The sequence below is a fragment of the Rhipicephalus sanguineus genome, chromosome 10 (assembly GCF_013339695.2).
Source record: "Rhipicephalus sanguineus isolate Rsan-2018 chromosome 10, BIME_Rsan_1.4, whole genome shotgun sequence".
In the NCBI taxonomy this organism is placed as follows: Eukaryota; Metazoa; Arthropoda; class Arachnida; order Ixodida; family Ixodidae; genus Rhipicephalus; species Rhipicephalus sanguineus.
This window is the reverse complement of record NC_051185.1, coordinates 22,036,808-22,057,549: the sequence shown is the minus strand read 5'-3', so window position 1 is coordinate 22,057,549 and position 20,742 is coordinate 22,036,808. Positions and strand designations below refer to the sequence as shown.

Here is a 20,742-nt window from a genome sequence, read left to right as displayed (position 1 = left end):
GACGCATGAGAATCCAACGCTCCTCGCGTGGCATGCGAGCCACTTGACACGAATATAGACACGATTTACCTCCATACTTCATTGTCAAAGGCCCACAAACAGCATAAAGAGAACTAAAAGACTTAGGAGCAGAATAGACAGTACGAAGTGAAAGACGAATCGACGTGAAAGGTCGTTCATCCTTTGCCATCTAGTACACGGTTCAATATTTCTTTGAACAAGGATCTCCACTTTGGTTTTCCATTCCCGTGGGCGCTTCTGTCGCGTTCGTTCTGTTGTCGGTCGAAAAGAGCAGCAAGATGGAGAGGAAACGCTTATGCTGAGACAAGTTTCCGAAAATTGCCGATCAACTTGCTGCCAACGCTAATACTCCGAGTCTAAGAGGTCAGGCATTTCGCTGTGCTCAGCAGCTAAGATGAGCTATAAAAGTTACTTCTGTAGCATATTTACCATTTATTTATTTATTTATTTATTTATTTATTTATTTATTTATTTATTTATTTATTTATTTATTTATTTATTTATTTATTCTTCAATACTACCAGTCTCTTTTCGATACCATAGTAGGTGGGCGTGCAGATTGTGCATGCACGTACAAGAATGCATCAGCACCACACAGCAGAACAGAAACATGAATCCATTACAGTGACATTCATCACAAAGGAATACAAAGTAATTTTTCTCATGAAAATTAGGAATGAATACCGAGCTGAAATTCTACGAAAAAAATCGCTCTAAGCGCGATTGAGTGCTTGTAATAGACGAGATCTGTTACTTCACGTGGTTTTTATTAAAACGAGGCTGTTTATGCGCGCCCTGTGCCGTAGGCATCGTTGGCGTGGGGGGGGGGGGGGTGATTCTTAAGTAGAAGAAGGAAATGAAAATGAAAATTTGGTGTAGAGTGCACGATAACTGTCTCTCAAGTGAGGACACCTCAACCGATACACTCACGCTAAAAAGGGTCACCTCACCTCGGTGGAGAGGATAACATCTGGTTAGAGGAGGAAGGCGAGAGGGATCACATGATGAAGCTTACGTAAGGCGGGCGATTCAAAGAGTGGATTGACGGGTGATCACGTGACGAAGCTCCGTTTTCCAATTGGTGCCGAGCATAATAAAAAGTTTATTTATTTATTTATTTCTTTATTTATTTATTTATTTATTTATTTATTTATTTATTTATTTATTTATTTATTTATTTATTTATTTATGTCGGGGTTTAATGTCCCAAAACAACGATATGATTACGAGAGACGCCGTATTGGAGGGCTCCGGAAATTTCGTCCACCTGCGGTTCTTTAACGTGCACCTAAGCCTAAGTACACGGGCCTCAAGCATTTTCGCCTCCAGTCGAGCATACTAAGACAAGAACGAGATCAAGACAAGACCAAGAGGAAGCCGCTGCGGCCCGGTGGTTTTCACGGCGTGGAACTGCTAAGTGTCCCTGGAAAAGATGAGAGCGCTAAAGTAGAATATATGACCGCTTTGGTAGAATAAGAACTTTGCATAACGAATGAACTCCTGCGTGCGATGAGTGTTCATTACAAAAAATTTCACGTCCTCGATGACATAAAAAATGTGGTCGTGCACACATCCACATACACGTAAAGGAAACTTGTCCATACCTGCCACCAATTTATTTCAATAAACTGTCACGCAGATGCACTCATGAAAGCGCCAGCCGCATCCGTTATGCTCCTCAAAATTTTAAAGCCTTTACGTTAGCAGAACCCCTCTATCGGTCTTGACGCATAGCCGAGAGGCTCAGAGTATGTTCCTTACGTTGTCTTAGGAGAGCCGAAACAAAGACAAGCAAAACGTAAGTAGATAAAAAGAAAGAAAGCCTTTCCTGCGATGACATGAAAAAAAAAACACAAGAAACGAAGATATGGCGTTGTCTCCAAGGAACACGGGCAGAGGCGAGATAATGGGACGACACCAGTCTGCCAGAACAAGGCGACCCATTCGCGCCACTAGACACAGGCTGCACGCGATTCTCCTTATATACGGCGCGACCGGCCAGGCGAGGACAACGCTAGAAGACACATGAACTTCGCGGGCCAGCAGGGAACCGCGAAAGAGAAGAGTGAGAAAGGGAAAGGAGAGGACGGAACCGAGCGTAAGAACAAGTCGAGCCCCAAATTGGCGCTCGCTGCTGGGACTCCTCCCTCTTTTTACCCTGAGGCTCTCCCCGAAGTACGGCCATTAGTCTTGCGTACTCCTACGCTAAATGTTCTGGCCGAGGGCACACCGCGGCCCCATTATGCTGCCGGCGACAGACGCCCCTGACGCACAGCACCCTGGGGTTCCCCCTCTTCGAAGGCGCCCTGAAGAAAGTGGACGCCCGAACCGGTCTTGTAGGACCTCGGGCGCCGGACACAAAGAGGGCGACGACGCCGTGAGAAAGAAGGAAAGAAGGGGACGGCGTTGCGCAGGACTCGTGAAGGATGGTCCGGACAACGACTGCGCGGGGACGCGAAGGAGCTGTGCGGCCCTAGTGTGTAGAAGCTCTCCCAGGCAGAGGTGACAAGGAGGGCCCTGATAAGAGGTCTACGGCGTGGTCGCGGCCAGTGTTTGTCGGGAGGTTATAGCAGCTTGCGTTTGTGGGTGTAGTAGAAAGAATGTGGAACCCCGGGGGTCTTGTTCTGATTTGCGGTTGGCGTCGACGTTACTGGGAGTGATACTTCCGATCCACGCGGAAAGCGCCGTGACACAATGGAGAATTACGACTGCAAAGACCCTTGTTCGTTTGTTGTCGTGTGTAGTATGCTGTGTATTTCTTTATGTATAGATGCAATTCACACACACACACACACACACACACACACACACACACACACACACACACACACACACACACACACACATATATATATATATATATATATATATATATATATATATATATATATATACACAGATATATACAAGGTGTCCCAGCTATCTTTAGCCAAGGGTTAAAAAATACAATATTAGAGGCAGGCGAGTGAAATCAGTTGCAAATTGCTCACAGCCACCTTGCGCACTACAGACAATTTTTTGTTTTGTAATTAACTAATTTGTTAATTATGATTATTTAACTAAAATGCTAAATATTGACTTTAGGCAAGAAATGCTGCTTGCAAAGTGCGAGAGCGTCTTCGGAAACCCCAACTGCATTATTTGCGACAAAGAAAGTCTCACGTATACCATTTTTTCCAAGCTGCAAGGAAAGCCCGCGAAATACAAAAATAACCACGTGACTAGCGCACTCACGCGCCGCGAGAATGCTGCCCTCAGCCGTGGTTTGAGCGAACGAAATCAGCTGCGGCCGCGACTCGCCGTCTCCGTTGAAGCGGTAGGCCGATAAGTTAAAGGTGGTTTCTTGGCCCGCGCTCGCTACAGCTTGCACCGTCACGCGCGCTAACTGGGTGGCAACGGGCCAAGAAACAACGGCCCACTTATCGGCCTACCGCTGCAACGGAGCCGGCGAGTCCCGGTCGCAATTGATTTCGTTCGCTCAAACCACGGCTGAGGGCAGAATTCTCGGGGCGCGCGAATGCGCTAGTCACGTGCATCTTTTTGTATTTCGCGGGCTTTCTTTGCAGCTTGGAAAAAGTGGTATGCGTCAGACTTTCTTTATCGCAAATAATGCAGTTGAGGTTTCTGAAGACGCTCTCGAACTTTGCAAGCAGCATTCCTTGCCTAAAGCCAATATTTCGCAATTTAGTTAAATCGTCCTAATTACCAATTTGTTTATTACAAAACAAAAAATTGTCTGTAGTGCGCAAGGTGGCTGTCAGCAATTTGCAACTGATTTCACTCGCCTCCCTCTAACATGGTATTTTTTACCCTTGGCTAAAGATAGCTGGGACACCCGGTATATATATATATATATATATATATATATATATATATATATATATATGTATATATAGCCCGAAATAACTGGCTGTGCACCCTTTAAAAAATCACGTTGCAAGGTGTGCGTACATATGCAAACGACACAGAAAGCCAATAGCACATTTTCAGACTTCTCCCTCAACATTCGAGGTTCATTTAATTGCGATAGTTCTAACGTTATATACATGCTTGAGTGTACCGTCTGCAAAAAACAGTACATTGGCCAAACGGAAACTTCATTTAGAATACGCTTTAACAACCATAGATCGCATTCCAATAAGCTTCCTAGCCTACCATTATCAAAACACAATCGTTTACCTGGACATTCTTTTGCAAATATTCGGGCCACTATACTTGAGTCAGGCTTTCGCTCTCATCATGATCGTGAAGCCCGCGTGTCTTACCTAATCTATAAGTTTAACACCGTCTCATCCGGTATCAACGAAAGCACAGGCACACTTACAAGCGTTCCCACTAAGCACTATTAATCATAACCGGGTCTTCAACGGGATAGGCAGCTCTGTTTTTAATATCGCTCGTGTTTCGTCTACGGTTACGTTGGTAATCGCCCACTATTTTTCAGCTTTCATACAAGACTACGTGCATACGTACTGATTTGGGTGCATCATGTACGGTGTCTGTGCTGTTTTCTTAGTTTTTTAAAAGTTTTTTTAGTTTTTTTTAGTTTCTTCTCGTATTAACCTTGATGTGTTTGAAGCGTACTTCAGGAGAAGTTAAAAAGTAAAATTTGATCTTAGTGCTGCGTAGGTTTTCTGTTTGCGATTTCAGACTGTTTGCAGTTTAATGCTAGCATTTGACGACGTTCCCGCGAAAAAATTAGATAAAGCGCAGATCTGACGTCATCCCCCCCCCCCCCCGCCTTTTCCTCCATGTGACGTGCAATCCAATAATTCTGTTATATCACTAGTGTGTAGTGCCATATCAACTGCGTGTGCAATCTATCCCACTCTGTGTAACCTGACTTCGCTGCCACGAGTCCCAAACGTGCGCGCATGAATCTATGTCGACTGCGTGTGACCGCTATCTTATGTTGTCATTCTTGCTATCGATAAGTTCTTTGAAACTATCTACTTTAAGCGTGTTTATAAGGAAACCCACCGCGATGTACTTGTTACTTTGACAAAGTCTGGTCCACCAGACGAAACGTTATTGAAAATATACAGTGCCGAACCAACGAAAGTCGTAGTTTCTTTCTTCATTTCTTATTCTATCGGGGTCCGCGTGATGCTTCGCCCACTACTCTCTCTCTCTCTCTCTCTCTCTCTCTCTCTCTCTCTCTCTATATATATATATATATATATATATATATATATATATATATATATATATATATATATAGAGAGAGAGAGAGAGAGAGAGAGAGAGTCTTACGTCGACATTATTTCTTTTTGTTTTCTTCAGGAACGCCTCCACAATGCTACTGCATATAGCGCAAACACTGCAAGTTTCCTAAATGCGGAATACGTGGCTCGCTTTGAGGCAAGAAGTTTGATTTAAAGGCACATTGTGAGCGCTATACAGGTTAAATTCACTTTGAAGATTTGTGGAATACCTTCCACTACGCACTGTGGCTGCCTGACATGGGCTCACTTTAGTGAAGCAAAATAAAACCGAGTATTAACGCGAAAGCGTTAAAGAGCTCGTATCGCAGAAATTCCGCCGTCGGCGTCGGCGCCGTTGGTTGTGAGCGAAAAATCATCATCTTGTCCGTGACCGAAAAATCGAAAAAGCTGCAAGTAAAATAAATAATAAAAATGTTGGGTCCGAGTGAGAATCGAACCCAGGCCGTCTGCGTGGCAAGCAGGTGTTCTACCACACAGCCACGCCACTGCTTGGAGCTGCACTGAAAATAACTTTCATGCTACCCAAAACTACGCGTCCTGTATCAGGTGTCACAGTGCGAGATGTAATATCGCAGTAATAATGCGTGGTACAAGCGTACATTGCCACCGGGCGTCACACCATGTCAATATAATAACGACTTGGTGGTTTAAAGACAGCCACCCATTACAAAAGGCACACACATTACTGCGCGTATTCCCTTAGGACCACGTAGTGGGTGCATCGCAACTTCGAAAAAAGTTTCTCGTGCATAATTGCTCCTGGTTTAAAGCATGCTACCCATTACATAAGGCACACACCTTAGTGCGCGCATTCTGTTAAACACTCGTAGTGTTCGAAGTGCGCACTAGGGGCAGGATATCGCTATCGCGTTCAACTCTTAAAGGCGAAGCTTAAGCGTCCCCCAAGTTTTTGTATGTCAAGTATCAAATATGCCCGCGTCTAAGATGGAGGCGGTGTTCGCGTGACTTACCTGTCGTTGCGACACAATAGGACACGGTATGAACCCAGTATTGTGCATCTTTGTGCATTTCGCAATTAACTATGTCCGAATAGGTGCGTGATCGATCCCAGGTGTCAACCAATAACCGACCAGTGGCACGTTCTCTTCATGTCAACGAGCACTGCACGCATTTACATTCTCAATGTACCGCATAGGACAGAAACACAGATGTCTGTTGTACGTCATAACTCCGGTGATTCAGTGTTGCGGAACTGACTCCCACTACAATATACCACTGCCGGTTAGGTGTGCGGAATAACGAACGGAAATGAGCAGCGTTTTCGTAACATCATATAGTAAGTGAGGTAGAGCCTTAGCGTGGTTAAGGGTAATCACGCAGCATAAGGTTGCGTTGCGTTATGCAAGCGCATAAGCATAAAGGGACCACATCTCATTACCGCTAGCACAGGGAGAAAGCATAAGCGCAGAGAAGCAAGCAAAAACGAGTTATAGAGATATAGGTGCCTGCAGGATTCATCATAGCTCGCGCGTTGCATAACGCGCCGCTTCCCGGCGCGTTCTATTTCTTCGAACCAGAAAACCATTACGCCTCCCTTGCGCTGCGCAGCAACGGCACGTCAGACCGGTACCGCTTCCTTAGTTTTTTTCGTTATTTTGCCGTCTACCCTTTCCTGGCGCTTCTGTCGACGTGACGTCGCGTTCTTCTCCGGGATTACTGTACGTTCAACTATATAGCGCAGGTTATGGGGGGGCGTGCGTACGGTAGATGCAAAAGAAGTACTATACGCACGTGTTATCCTCTCACAGAGCGGAGTCGAGCCAAGCCACGCTGCAACGATAGGAAGAACCCAGGCTGCAGCCTGTTGGAAGGGCCATTTCTCACAGGTTGGAATCGGCGGAAAAACTAGGGCTCGCAGGTGGGCGTGGGAGGCGAGTCGAAAGGAGCGTAGTCTTTCTTTCTTTCTTTCTTTCTTTCTTTCTTTCTTTCTTTCTTTCTTTCTTTCTTTCTTTCTTTCTTTCTTTCTTTCTTTCTTTCTTTCTTTCTTTCTTTCTTTCTTTCTTTCTTTCTTTCTTTCTTTCTTTCTTTCTTTGATTTTGCAGTGAAGCTGTCTTAGCGTGTATTCTGTGCAGTCGTTGTCATCGTAGTCGTCGTAGTACTAGTAGTAACAGCAGCAACAGCGGCGGTATTAGTAGTAGTAGTAGTTGTTGTTGTAGTAGTAGTAGCAGTTGTAGCAGGCGTCACGCAGGTCACGTCACCAGAGGAGGGGAGTGAACAAACAAATAAATAAACAAATAAAAGAAAATGAAGATAATGCTAATGACAAATGATGATGAACGATCCCTTCGCGTCACGCCAGTCACGTGACGCCAGGCTTTCGCTGGAAGGCTATTGCGTGAGCCTGCAGGTCACGTGATTTCGCTTTGCCCAATCAAGTGTTAGCGTGCGTATTTCAAATCTAGCGGTGAATTTACGACACCGCGTAATCTCCCTGACCAATCACGTACACTTGCGCGTTTACAGATTCGCTGTTCGATGGTTCTCGCAGCGTGAAAATGGCTGAACTTCCTTTCTTTCTTTCTTTCTTTCTTTCTTTCTTTCTTTCTTTCTTTCTTTCTTTCTTTCTTTCTTTCTTTCTTTCTTTCTTTCTTTCTTTCTTTCTTTCTTTTCTTTCTTTCTCTCTTTTCTTTCTTTCTTTCTTTCTTTCTCTCTCTATCTCTTCTTTCTTTCTCTCTTCTTTCTTTTTCTTTCTTTCTTCTTTCTTTCTTTCTTTCTTTCTTTCTTTCTTTCTTTCTTTCTTTCTTTCTTTCTTTCTTTCGTTCGTTCGTTCGTTCGTTCGTTCGTTCGTTCGTTCGTTCATTCCTTCGTTTTCTACATCTACCTCCGCGCCACCTACACTTTTTTGTCTGCATCCATTCGCCGTATACTACATACGGGTGCAGCGCCCGCATATTTCACAGACGGAAGGCGGATATCTGCAATGCCGACCGATCAATCAAGGGCCATAGAGAAAGGGGTTCTGGTCCTGAACCCTTTCCTCCAAACAAAAAAAAAGGACAAAACTATAAAAGAACAAGAAACCTACGTGCAACCCCTTCCTCGTCGTTTTCCCGTCGCTGGTTCCTGGCTGCTCTAGCTCCCAAAAACGGCCACTCAGGCACGCTGAAGTCTCCAATGTTGCTTCTGCGCGCACGAACTTTACTTCTGCGTCGTTTATTTATTATTATCATCTCTTTTCTGCATCGAGCACAGCAGGATGCGATGCTCGGCGTAGCTTCCGCGTAATGGGAATTCTCTAACAGCCAGGCAGGTGCGCCAAAGCAGTTCCTGTCAGATGGCGACGTTACGAATATGGGGGCGTTTGAGAAGAGGCGCCCAGCATGCAATCCCAGACTTCTAGCATCGCGCTCGCTTCTAGACTGTTTTTAGGCCCATCACTAGAAGCGTACTCGATTATGCATTCACTGGTTTCGCCGCCATCCCAACTACTGTCCTCTTTGTTTCTTGTGTGCAACTTCAACGCTCATCGTATTGTCAGTGACGTATGCGATATTGGAAGAGAGACAAGGCCTAACCAGGCGTTGGAGAAGGAGTAATAAACTTTATTTATCGGAAATGGGAGTGGGAATAGGAGAGCGAGGCTGGACGGGGGGCTAGATTGGGACCCAGGGGGCCGCATCTCTGGGAGCAGACCAGTCCGCCAGCGGGAGAGGTCCTTAAGGAGCACAAACTGGCATATACAGAACAGGCTAACCACCCGGTTATGGCGGTAGCAAAGCCAATAGGGACATCTTGTGCCGTTTTTCCCAACTACAATGCACTTAGGAAAATATATAGTTTCTGTTGCGTTAGTGTTTTCGTCGAAAAAATAAAGGCTGAATCCCTTGCTAGTTACGGATCGTTTCAGTTTCAATGTTTTACGCCAGCAGTTAACGTAGAGCATGCTAGTCACTGCAATTTCAGAAATGTGTGCCTACGGTCAGGCTGTGCGTCATCAGCGTTCGCTACCAGCGTTATTGCTTCCGTACACTTTGCGACCAACGCGTAATCCGCAAACGGTAAGGCACGGACAAACTAAAATAATATTTGGTGTACTGTCACCAGAACTGCCTAGTTTCGACTAATTGTTGACTTGTATTGGCTACGAGAAGGCTAATGCTGGCCTAATGTATGCCAATCTTGGCTACTATTGGGTGTACCTTCTTATAACAATGCACCACAACAATACATATGCACTTCTATGCCGTTGCCTAACTCCATCAAACGCTTTGCCCATTTTTGCTTCCTGAAAGTGAGCCATGCGCTAAATTTTGCAACAAACATACAGAAAGACATTACAGGGTGGCACTCGTCCTGTCATGTCTTTCTGTGTCTTCCAAATGTCACTAATAGAAGGTAACCACGAAAGGTATAGAGTATGTTATTTGTGTCCTTAACTGTATAGTAGAAATTATCATGTACTTTAATGTCTGCATATTTATGTTATATTTACTACAGTACTGTTAAAAAACTACAAATAACATCTTTCATGACGAAAAACGGACATAATCAACAAGTCATGCAACGTGTTTTCTTAAATGCTTAGCACATACACTCAAACATGGTAACCGATAATTGTGATTTTGTGCACCGATAAAGTAAGGGTTACATTGGCTTTCAGTGCATAAATTCTAAACTTGGTAACCCTTACTGTCGGCGCACAAAATCACATTTATCGGTTACCACGTTTAGAGCGTACGACAGCTCCCACTCGGGAAACTTGGGGCAATCTTTACGTCTTTCGCCTTACGCTGAGTTCACTCATACTGACAACTCCCTTTTTGAAAGACCCCAGGGACCAGCCGTCGGCTCCAGTTCATCTCAAACATGTGTGCCGGACCGCATACATAACACAGAGGCCCTAAAGTGTGACAATAGGGAAGGGGTAGGTGGGGATTGTGGCAAGGATAAAGGGGTTCGGGAAGTGGAGACTGCGCTTCGGTAAGCATGAAAACTCGCCCAGGTGGACACGCCGGCCTCACAGCAGCGCCGTGTTCGCGCAACAGCCTTAACGTGCTCCGCATACGCAAATCAACTGCAGACGACGTGTTCGCAATGCGTGCCGAGGCGCGCTGGGGTTCGGTACGCTATCCGCACTCGGCACACGGAGAGGCGGTATTCGCCTGAGCACCCACGCGGTGGTTTAGTGGCTAAGAATGCTACTGCGCGCGTCGATGACCTGTGACAACGCGTGGCGTATGTATACTGCGGAATTTTCTTAATAAAGGGTGTGCCGCATGTGTGTGTGTGTGTGTTTGTGTGTGTGTGTGTGTGTGTCCCTGTGTCCACAGTCGTTGTCATTCCTTACTGTTCAAAATTTGTTGCACCAACACGCCCGGTCAGCCCTTCTTGCATAGTGCCTAAGGTTTTGTTCTTATAAGCTCGATGACGTGGGTTCGATTCCCGGTCATGCCGGCCGCGTTTAGATGGGGACACCCCACCCGTGCACGTTAATTTAGATGCAGGTTAATGAACCCCATGTATTCAAAATTAAGCTGGCGTCTCCACTACGGCGTGCCTTATAAGATATCATGGTTTTGGCACTTGAAACTTGTAGATTATTTTTTCCTTGCCTGTGTGTGAGCACACTGCGTTTTCGTACTGCAAGCCTGCTAATTCTGTATATATAAGTTCAATATACATAAATCGGTGCACTTGATTGAACGCCTTCAGAACCGCTGTAATTAGACATTCCATGATCTATTCATAAGTCTTCGTCACTATGCGAAAAATTATTAAAATGATAACTTCACGAATCGTTGTATACACAAGGCAAACCAAAGTGATGTTCTTTTTTTATTCACCTTTATTATATTATTTCTTCCCACTAATTCACTCAGTAAGAAGCGTTGGAAACAATCAGACAAATGTCTTTCCGATACGAAGGCTTGCTTGCATAGCCTTAAGAGAATGTCACTATCCATAAAGCCCCACTCCACGCTTCAAAGTGTAACCGGGACAGCAGAGAGCCGACATGGCCCTCATGCGAATGCCCTCCTGCAATGTTGTCAGTTGATGTACACGCAGATGCTACGGTGCAGCGCTCGCTCTCACGCTAAAAGAGATAGTCTTCAAGTACATCACAAGCGCGGGCACCGGTTCTTCGCGGTCCAAACACACTCACCACTGAGAATCTTTGCAGGTTATCAATGTTGCTTATTTCTTTACACCCGCCGCGGTGGTGTAGTGGTTATGGCACTCTATTGCTGACTCGAAGTTCACGGGATCGGATCCCGACCGCGGCGGCCGCATTTCGATGGAGTCGAAATGCCAGAATCCCGTGTACTTAGATTGAGGTGCACGTTAAAGAACACCAGATGGTCAAAATATACGGAGCCCTCCACAACGGCGTCCCTCATAATCATGTCGTGGTTTTGGGACGTAATACCCTAACACTCATTATTATTTCCTTTAGGCTTTATTAGAATGATAGATGGAGAGCTTAGCCACAGAGAGGGGTTGACGGTCATCGTAAGATATTACATACCTGACGATGACGTAACATGTACAATATCTTACGTCAGACGATGACATAAGGTGGGGATGAGATTATATATCTTACGATAGCGTAATATTCCAAAGTATATTGTCGAAAACTACTTCTTGGACTATATCTGCTTGGACGCTTCTGCTTTCTGCTCCGAGCATTTTTATCAAGTTTTTCGCTTTTTCCGGGAGGCGCTGCTCCCTGTCCCAGGGCGACGGACGCGGAGTCTTCCACTGGTCCGCCCAGCCAGAGGTCTGCCATGGCGAGCTCCTCGTTAAATCAGCGCGCCTGGCCCAGAACCGATGAGGCCAACGGTGAGAGTCACTGCCTAACGGCTGTAGACGCGGAGCCTTCTGCGGCGCTGTCCGGCCAGAGATCACCTTTGGCAAGCTCGTCGCGAAAACGAAGCACCTGTTCGAGCACCAGCGAGGACACGGAACTGTACTCGGCCACTGGCGACGACCCGTCGGACGACAGCTTCGAGACCGTGAGAAGCAGGAAGGCAAAAAGAAGAAACATCAAGCCGTCTTCACCAGCGATGACGTTAACGTCTAAGTCAAGTGAGAACGCTGGCCGCACACCATCCTATTCATTCCCGAGGACTCCACCGTCAGCCTTCGAGCAGTAAACAGGCAAGCTCTCTCTATGTACTTTGAGGGGGTTGCACCGAACGAAATTAAGGATATCCGGGTGAACACGCGGAAGAATATCCTAGCTGTGGACACGACGACTGCCAGCGCCTTAGACAAGCTTCGCAAAATATCAGATTTGGGAGACATCAAAGTTCGACCTGTCATTCCAATGGACGGTGCCTGCGTGGCGGGAGTAATCTACGACATTGATTTGGCCATAGCAAACTCGGACCTCCCAATTCTTATAAAGCCAGCGAACGAGGGATTTGTCATCGCGAATGTACTTCGCCTCGGAAACACCCGCTGTGTAAAGATAATGTTCAAAGGAGAATCTATTCCGTCGCATGTCAAGGTTGGACACTTTCGACATCCTGTTCGGCCACTTGTCCCTAAACCACTTCAGTGCCATAACTGCATGAAACTTGGGCACGTCAAGGGTGTATGTACAAACACCACAGTATGCCCCCGATGCGCTGAGCCGCACACTGCAGACGCATGTCGGGCAACAAGTCTGAAGTGCGGAAACTGTGATGGTTCACATGATGCTGCCTCTAAGGAATGCCCGCGGATTAAGAAGGAAATCGCAATTATCAAACAAATGGTTAGGGACAATTAAACCCACAGAGAGGCTGCTGAAAGGGTACGGCGTCGGCGTAGTCGCCGACGGAGGCATGTAAGACAGGGTGTTGCGCATAACCCTTTTCCTTCGAGCACGAGTAAAGGAGTAAGCACGAAGCGAAATGAGGTGGAGAAGCTCGCAGCTGCGGATGAATGGCCTACGCTTCCGCGTACGCAGCCTGCGAAGGAGCCTCCTCCGAGGCCTCCCCGCCCTACACCTTCCACCGAGTCTACTCCTGTTGAGGATGTGTCAAGGGTCGATCGACAGATCATCCCGATGCTGCGATCCCTCGTTGCTGTCATGACAGACCTACTAAGAAGCCTGGGAACTCCAACCGCTCGAAGCGGGCTACAGGTGTTGGACGCGCTGAGCCCAGTCCTCGCCTCCCTCGCGTAGAGCCATGGCAGGAGATCAACAATCGTTCCGCAAAGAGGTCAGAGAAGCATCAGTCATCCAGTGGAACGCAAGAGGACTTAGATCACGGATTTCTGATTTTCGTCAGTACGTGTTTTCCAACCGTTTCCCCATCATCGTAATATGTGAACCGAAATTATCAAACCCGATCAGGCTATCCGGCTACGAGTCAATCCCGTCCCAAACCCGCAACGAAAGCAGCAAGGTCATTGTGTATATTCGTAGGGAGCTTACATACATCATTCAACCTGTGTCGCCTCATGATGAGAACCAATATGTTTGCCTGACTGTGAAGCAGAAAACCCTCACCTTCACATTAGTATAGGTGTCTACTTATCTCCCTCAGCCCGTTTTGATCGAAAAAGACTGGATGACATACTTGCGAACATCCCGGATCCGTGGATAATTACAGGGGACTTCAACGCCCACCACCCAATCTGGGGAAGTTCAAAAGTCAACGCCACGGGCCGGAGACTGGCATCATTAGTGTCGGCTCATGAACTGTCTCTACTTAATGATGGGAGTCCTACATTTCTACGAGGATCAACGTACAGCAGCTGCTTGGACTTGACGTTTGTGTCACGTCGCTTCGCCACAAGCGTTAGGTGGTTTTTAGACATCGAGACACATGGTAGCGACCACATCCCCAGTTATCTCACCATCAAAGGCTTTGCTAGTGGCCACCCGCCGAAAACCGTCCGGAGGATCGATCTGTCTGCATTCACAACTAACGTTGAACACGCTTGTGAAAAGGGCTTATCCTCTGGCATTGAGCAAGCGATTAAAGAAGCAGCGCAGAGTGCGATGCGCACGCTGACATGTTCTACAAGGCCCTCAGAAACGGATGTGGAGTTAGAGCGACTCCGTGCGATTCGTCGGCGTGCGGAGCGCAGATATCGACGCACAAAATCCATTCAAGATCTGCGGATAGCTAGGCGCATGCAAAAGAAGATCCAGCGTCGTATGGACAAACTGGAGTTTCAGCGGTGGGCGAAGTTTTGCGAGTCTCTAGACCCTCGCAAACCACTTTCTCAAATATGGCGAACCGTGCGAGGCCTACGCATTTTTCCCGAACAACGTTTTCCGTTTAAAGCCTTGGCCCTTTTCCAACGTAGAAGGGATATCGAGGTAGCGGAAGATTTTTGTAGGAAGATTGCAGGCCCATCAACTTGCACAGGAGCCCTTACTGCTGATGACACGCCACATTCCCTTGACCCGCACATGGACCTGGCCTTTTCCATGGAAGAGCTGGATGCGGCTCTTGCTTTATGCAATCGATCGTCGTCGCCTGGACCGCATGGCATATCATACCGCTTATTACGCAATCTCGGTGATCGAGCACGAAGCGCTTTGCTGGACGTGTTCAATGAGTCCTGGAGTGATGGAACGGTCCCCAGAGAATGGAAAACAAGCCGTTTGGTTCCACTTCTCAAACCTGGAAAATCACCTCTAGAGCTTACGTCATACCGCCCAATAGCTCTGGCTAGCTGCGTAGGGAAGCTGATGGAGAAAATGATCCTTGCCAGACTCGAGTGGTTCCTAGAACGCTACAGAGTATATCCAGACGCCATGGCCGGTTTTCGTCGTCTTCGTAGCTCCATTGACAATGTCATTGACCTGGTGACCTACGTACAACACCAGAAAATGAGTAGACGGCTATCTGTCGCACTATTTTTAGATGTCAAAGGAGCATATGACAATGTTTCTCACGAAGCCATACTTGACGCCCTCGAGTCGGTTGGTTTGGGTGGACGAGTGTACCGCTGGATCTGTTGCTACCTACATATGAGATCACTGTTTGTGCAAACTGATGATGGGCCGACTTCTGAGCATTACACACACCGTGGTGTTCCTCAAGGTGGTGTATTGAGCCCCACACTATTCAGCCTGGTTCTGATCGGTCTCGTGGAACGCATACCGGATTCCGTGCAGATATCTCTCTATGCAGATGATATTTGTGCTTGGACGTCAGGTGTAACACGCCCTCAGGTACGTGCGAGGCTCCAAAAAGCAGCGAATTCAGTATCGGCGTACCTTAGAGAACAAGGCCTCGAGATTTCTCCTGAGAAATCGGCGCTGGTTGCGTTCACGCGGAAGGCAATGACGTCATATCCCATCGCCATCGATGGACGCAATGTTTGCTACGCCAGGACGCACAGGTTTTTGGGGGTCACGATCGATCGAAACCTCTGCTGGAGTCCCCATGTGGCCACTCTAAAGAAGCGCCTAACGGCCATCGCACGACTTTTCAAGTTCCTCGGAGGAAAAACGTGGGGCACATCCGTGCACGCGATGCTGCAGCTATACAAAACGCTGTTTCTGGGATACCTGCGGTATAGCTTGCCGGTTCTGACGAACGCTTGCAAAAGCAGTATACGCACGATCGAAAACGCCCAGGGCCAGGCACTCAGAGTTTGTCTTGGATTACCACGCTGCACATCAACAGCCGCAACCATCGCAATTGCAAAAGATCATCCGGCCACGGTGCACATTACATTGGAGGTGCTTAGAGCTCACATAGGCACCTTGCTCGCGCCCCTGCCCACCATCTTGCTTCGCTTCCAGAAGATCGACCGAGTACCTCCTTCTGTAAGAGAATATTGACTTACCGAGAGTGCCTTCCAACAGCCTACACGCCTCCGGAACGGATTCTAACACCCCCTTGGTGCTTGGACCGACCAAAACTGCTCTTGACAGTGCCGGGGATTCGCAAGAAGGCGGAGCTCTCATCGCCAGCTTTGAAGCAGATGACTCTACTCATGTTGCACGAAGATTACAAAGATCATGTTAAACTTTACACGGATGGCTCGACAACTGTTGGAGGATCTGCAGGAGCTGTGATCTTCCCAGCAAGAGCCGAAAACATACAGTTTCGAACGTCACACAAGACAACATCGACAGCCGTGGAGCTCGCGGCACTCCGCAGCGCACTCCGCAGGATTTATCGAGAAGCACCACAAAAATGGGGCATTTTTACTGATTCGAAACCAGCTCTGCAATGTCTTCGAACTGCTCTACGTCGTGGGGCTCAAGACCAATTGGTGCTGGAAATACGACAACTGTACCATCAACTAATAGACGAAGGACATGCTATAAGATTTCAGTGGTTGCCAGGCCACTGCGGCATCATCGGTAACGAGCATGCCGACGATGCAGCTAAGAATGCTCACGAAAATGGCGTGATAGAACCTATCCCACTGTCAAGAAGCGACGCAGCAGCAAAGATTAATACGCTTGCGCATGATGTCGCAAGGTCTATGTGGAACACACCCGGTTTTCTCCACACCCGTCTTCACCGCCTGGATCCATGCCTACGACTCAGCATTCCATCTGGCCTGCCCCGATCCGAGACGACCCTTCTCTGCCGCATGTGGCCTGGGGTGTCTTTTACGAACGCCTTTGCGTGCCGCATCGGAATGAGAGACAGCGCTGCATGTGAATATTGTGGCAATGACGAAACCATTGAACACATTTTATGTCAGTGCCCTCAATACAGCTCTGAGAGACAATCCCTCGCAGCAGTGTTTGCTCGCCTCGACGACCAGCCGCTCTCTGAGCAGTCAATCTTGGAATGTCGGAACGATCGAGCTTCACGCCAGAAAGCAACGAAGGCGCTGATGAAGTTTCTGCGAGCGACCCGCCTCGTTGAACGATTGTGACACTCCTGTGTGTGTGTGTTTGTGCTTCCCTCCCTCCCTATCCCATTCCCCTCTTTCTAACTTTTCTGTCTCCCCTTACCCCTTCCCCAGTGCAGGGTAGCAAACCAGATATGTTTTCTGGTTAACCTCCCTGCCTTTGCGCATTACATTTTTCTCTCTCTCTCTCTCTACTTCTTGGACGCCCCGCTGAAGAATATGAAGAAAAGCAAGACACTTTGAAAATAGAATGGTTCTTTAAAGTTTCGGCCGTGGGACCGGCCTTCGTCAGAAAAACCTGCATAGAAGCTGTTAGTGTAATATTAGAAAACCATACTGTGCCAACGATCTGGCTCCATTTCATTCGGCTTCGCTATACGCATGCAGCTTAAAACGGCTACCAGCTTGTTCAGCACAGTTGATCCGAAGCTAGAAGGGCACGTGAGCGACATACAAATGTACACACGAAATGATCAGGAGAGGGTGAACGAAGAACTTCATTTTGTAGCTATACAGTATTGACAAGGAAATCACGCGATTCATTAGCTACTGAGTTGAACATTTGGTATGTTGAATGAAAACTTATTTAATTCGACTGGCTTATTTTGATCAGGTCGTCGACGCGGGTAAGCCTGTACAGCACACTGTCGTTAACACGAATCTATGGCCACACTAAAAAGACAGATGTTTGCGTAACCCGCAGGATTGTAATGCGATAAACGCAACTGACGTAGCGGTGGTGATGTAATTACAATGGTAGTGAAAGCTTTCCCCGAGAAGACGAAGGCTGCGAAAGAAAACGATAGATGAGAAGCAGACTCACCGTGATGAAGACAGGTAACAGTGTTATTGCTTCAGCGGCTTTCTGCGAAGAAATAAAAAAAAGATATGAATCAATTAAAGCAACGAAAACAGTGGCATTATTTGTCAGTTGGGCCGCTATTTGCACGGACGGGCCGTAAGTAATCAAGTTACGATGGTTACGCTCATAACCAGAGCTAACGAACTCCGAGACGAAGCGACGGCAAAAGGCCTGCAGTCAATACGTTGAAGCAACATCGAGAGAACAGGTATAAAAGATGAACCAGTGAGGGCACTAGTTTGCGTTATGTCCTAGCGTTACGCACGAAAGAAAAATGGCAAATAAGGCATTTAAATTAAGCTTTGGCTCGCAATGAAGTACTCAGAGGTCGATTTTCATTAGGCGCCAAGCAAACTGAACAGATCACAAACAGACATAAGCAATGATAATTAAACTTGTTCTGAAGCAAATATCATTATTTTTATTAAGATCATCTTAACCGTGTGAAGCCCTGCTGTCGTCGATGTATGCCCCGCTGGTCAGACGCATGTGAGAGCAGCGGCGCTGTTGGTATGCTTCAGGACGCCGCCACCGAATAATGTTTACATTTTTCTAGAGTTAAACTTTAAGAAATACACATGCTTAGTCGCTACCTTACGTAAGAGTTGACAATAGCGGACTATTGCTAAGCATGAAGCATCTGAATGCTATCAAAAGCGCTGCTGATTTCGGTTGTTTCATCTGGCGCATGTGCTAGCGAAGAATAAAGCTCTGAAGCCTACGAAACCAACCACTAAAAAAGCCCGAGTTGGCCCCCACAACACACATATATTGTTTTGAAGTCACTATAAGCGCATCACAACGGTTTATCCCAGTTGATGGCACCTTCTAGGAGACTTTCTCTGATGACAGGTATCACCCGTATTTGACATGCTGTCGTGAGCTGGAGAATGGTACTAACTCGCACAAAAAGAATGCCAACGTGGCGGTGTCCTGTTCCGTTTTTATTTATTTATTTGTTTTTTATATACCGCAGAACTATGTAGGCCCAGTAAAGAGCGGTACAAGAGTAACGTAGGAGCATTCCGAAAGGAGGAAAACAAAGGAGCGAACAATAGCATCTCAGTCGCAAAGCTAACATATCGAAAACTAATCAGGTCAATCGAGTCGACAGAGTTAATCAGTGATAATGGCAGTTCACGAGCTTAAATAGTTCAGGTGGTTCAGGGGTTGATTGTACTTCAACTACTGTACCCAGCACTTACCAACGTGGCAGAAACGAAGACATTTTGCGAAACTCGAATAGTGTCTAAGAGAACGCAGAAAAAGCTTTGCACGGTGCAGGGGCGGGCATCTATCGATACAATATAATGACGGTGGTCTTTCACCGGTGTTTTCAAATTGTCGCATAATCATCGACCATAAAGTTAGGAGCACGCGAGAGATGATAGAGGCACAGCCTATAATCAAACGAGGGACCACATGTTCCAGCTCACCGTCGGTTGCTTTGTCGCGAAAGCAATTGTTGTTCCTTAACTCGATGGTGCGAAAGCACACGTCACATGGTGCAAGATGCAATATATGTAGGCAGGATGCTTCAATAAACATAATTTGCTAGAGAACTTCTGTCTGTGGTTTTCTGTGTGCCTCACTGTGCTCTTGTCTTCAGCAAGCACACACCCCCGCCCCTCCAAAAAATATTGAAGCCGATTCCACAAATGTGAAGTCTTAGTAAACAGCGGAGGTGGCAAGCAAGCGCTAGCAGCTGGTGAACCCAGATTTAATTATTTCTCCTTCATCTTCTTTCTTTCTTTATATCTCTTATATTACCCTCTCTCCTTTACATTCTCCTAAACCACACATCACTCCTCCTCTCTCTCACTTGTCTTTCCCACTCCTTGCTAAACTATACTACACACGGCTGTCATGCTTTACCCTCTCCCCTTCTCAATTCCTTCCTCCTCATCCTCTATTCTCTTTACCACCTACTGTGCTATACTATATCGTTATACTATAATATGCTATACTATACTATATTACTCTACTATACCATTGATATACTATAATATTCGTGACTATGCTATGCTAGGAGCTGCTTGGCACATACCCGCTTCGTGTGGCTCATACCGGGTGAATTTTCTGCCTACGACATCGCCCTTACTCCGAGTTGAAACAGCTCCGGAGTTAAAATACAGTATGAACAGTCGGTACTGCGGCCTTTGGCCGGCAGATCGGGTTCGGGCACCAATGTACGAGCAACCGAGATGCGCGTTCGACATCAGAAACGATTCAGCACCAGGCAGAATAATGAAGAGGCTGCAGGGCGGGCCGGGCGAAACGAGGCGCGAAGTACGTAGTTCCGCGGTATTGCGCTTCCTAAACGAAGCGTGCTCTGGGCTTTGCGTGAGGTAAGGCGTAAATCTGAATCAGAAACGATCCGATCAATCGAATCGCCTCCTCCCGAATAAGTAATCCTCCCGTCTCACCCAATTCAGTGCAGTGCAGTCAATGCTTAGGGTTCCTCTTCTGTAAGGAACGAATGCCTACTGCACGTTTTTTTTTTTTTAACTACGGTCAGCTCACACATTGTGCGCAATTCATTTTTCCGTGAACTTTGCTAGTCACTAGTATCGAGCACGTGTGGACGGGTGACTATCATTGGACAAAAGGGAAGCCTTTACATCCGAGCTCGCATTCACAAAAAAAAAAAGAAAGAAAAAGCACGAACAAGCACTCCGCAAAGAAGGTTGACCATTTTTCATTACATTTTTCTTGGAGCGCAAGGTTGTCTATCACTGTAGTGATGCTTACTCATCAAATATCTTTAACAATAAGGACCCTATCTGCCCAAGGGAAGCCACTACCCCTTGCAACGCTGAAGCGTTTTAGCAGAGTCTCAAACCTTGA

The 20,742-nt window shown here is 46.8% G+C and overlaps 1 protein-coding gene across 1 annotated transcript in view; it reads right to left on the bottom strand.

Moving 5' to 3' along the window:
• The window catches only part of LOC119407234 (SCY1-like protein 2), a 396,104-nt gene that overhangs the window by 219,953 nt on the left and 155,409 nt on the right, over positions 1–20,742 (bottom strand). Inside the window, exon 3 of the mRNA XM_037674113.2 lies at positions 17,857–17,898. The gene's annotated coding sequence lies outside the window, so the exon portion shown is untranslated. The remainder of the gene's footprint in view (positions 1–17,856; positions 17,899–20,742) is intronic.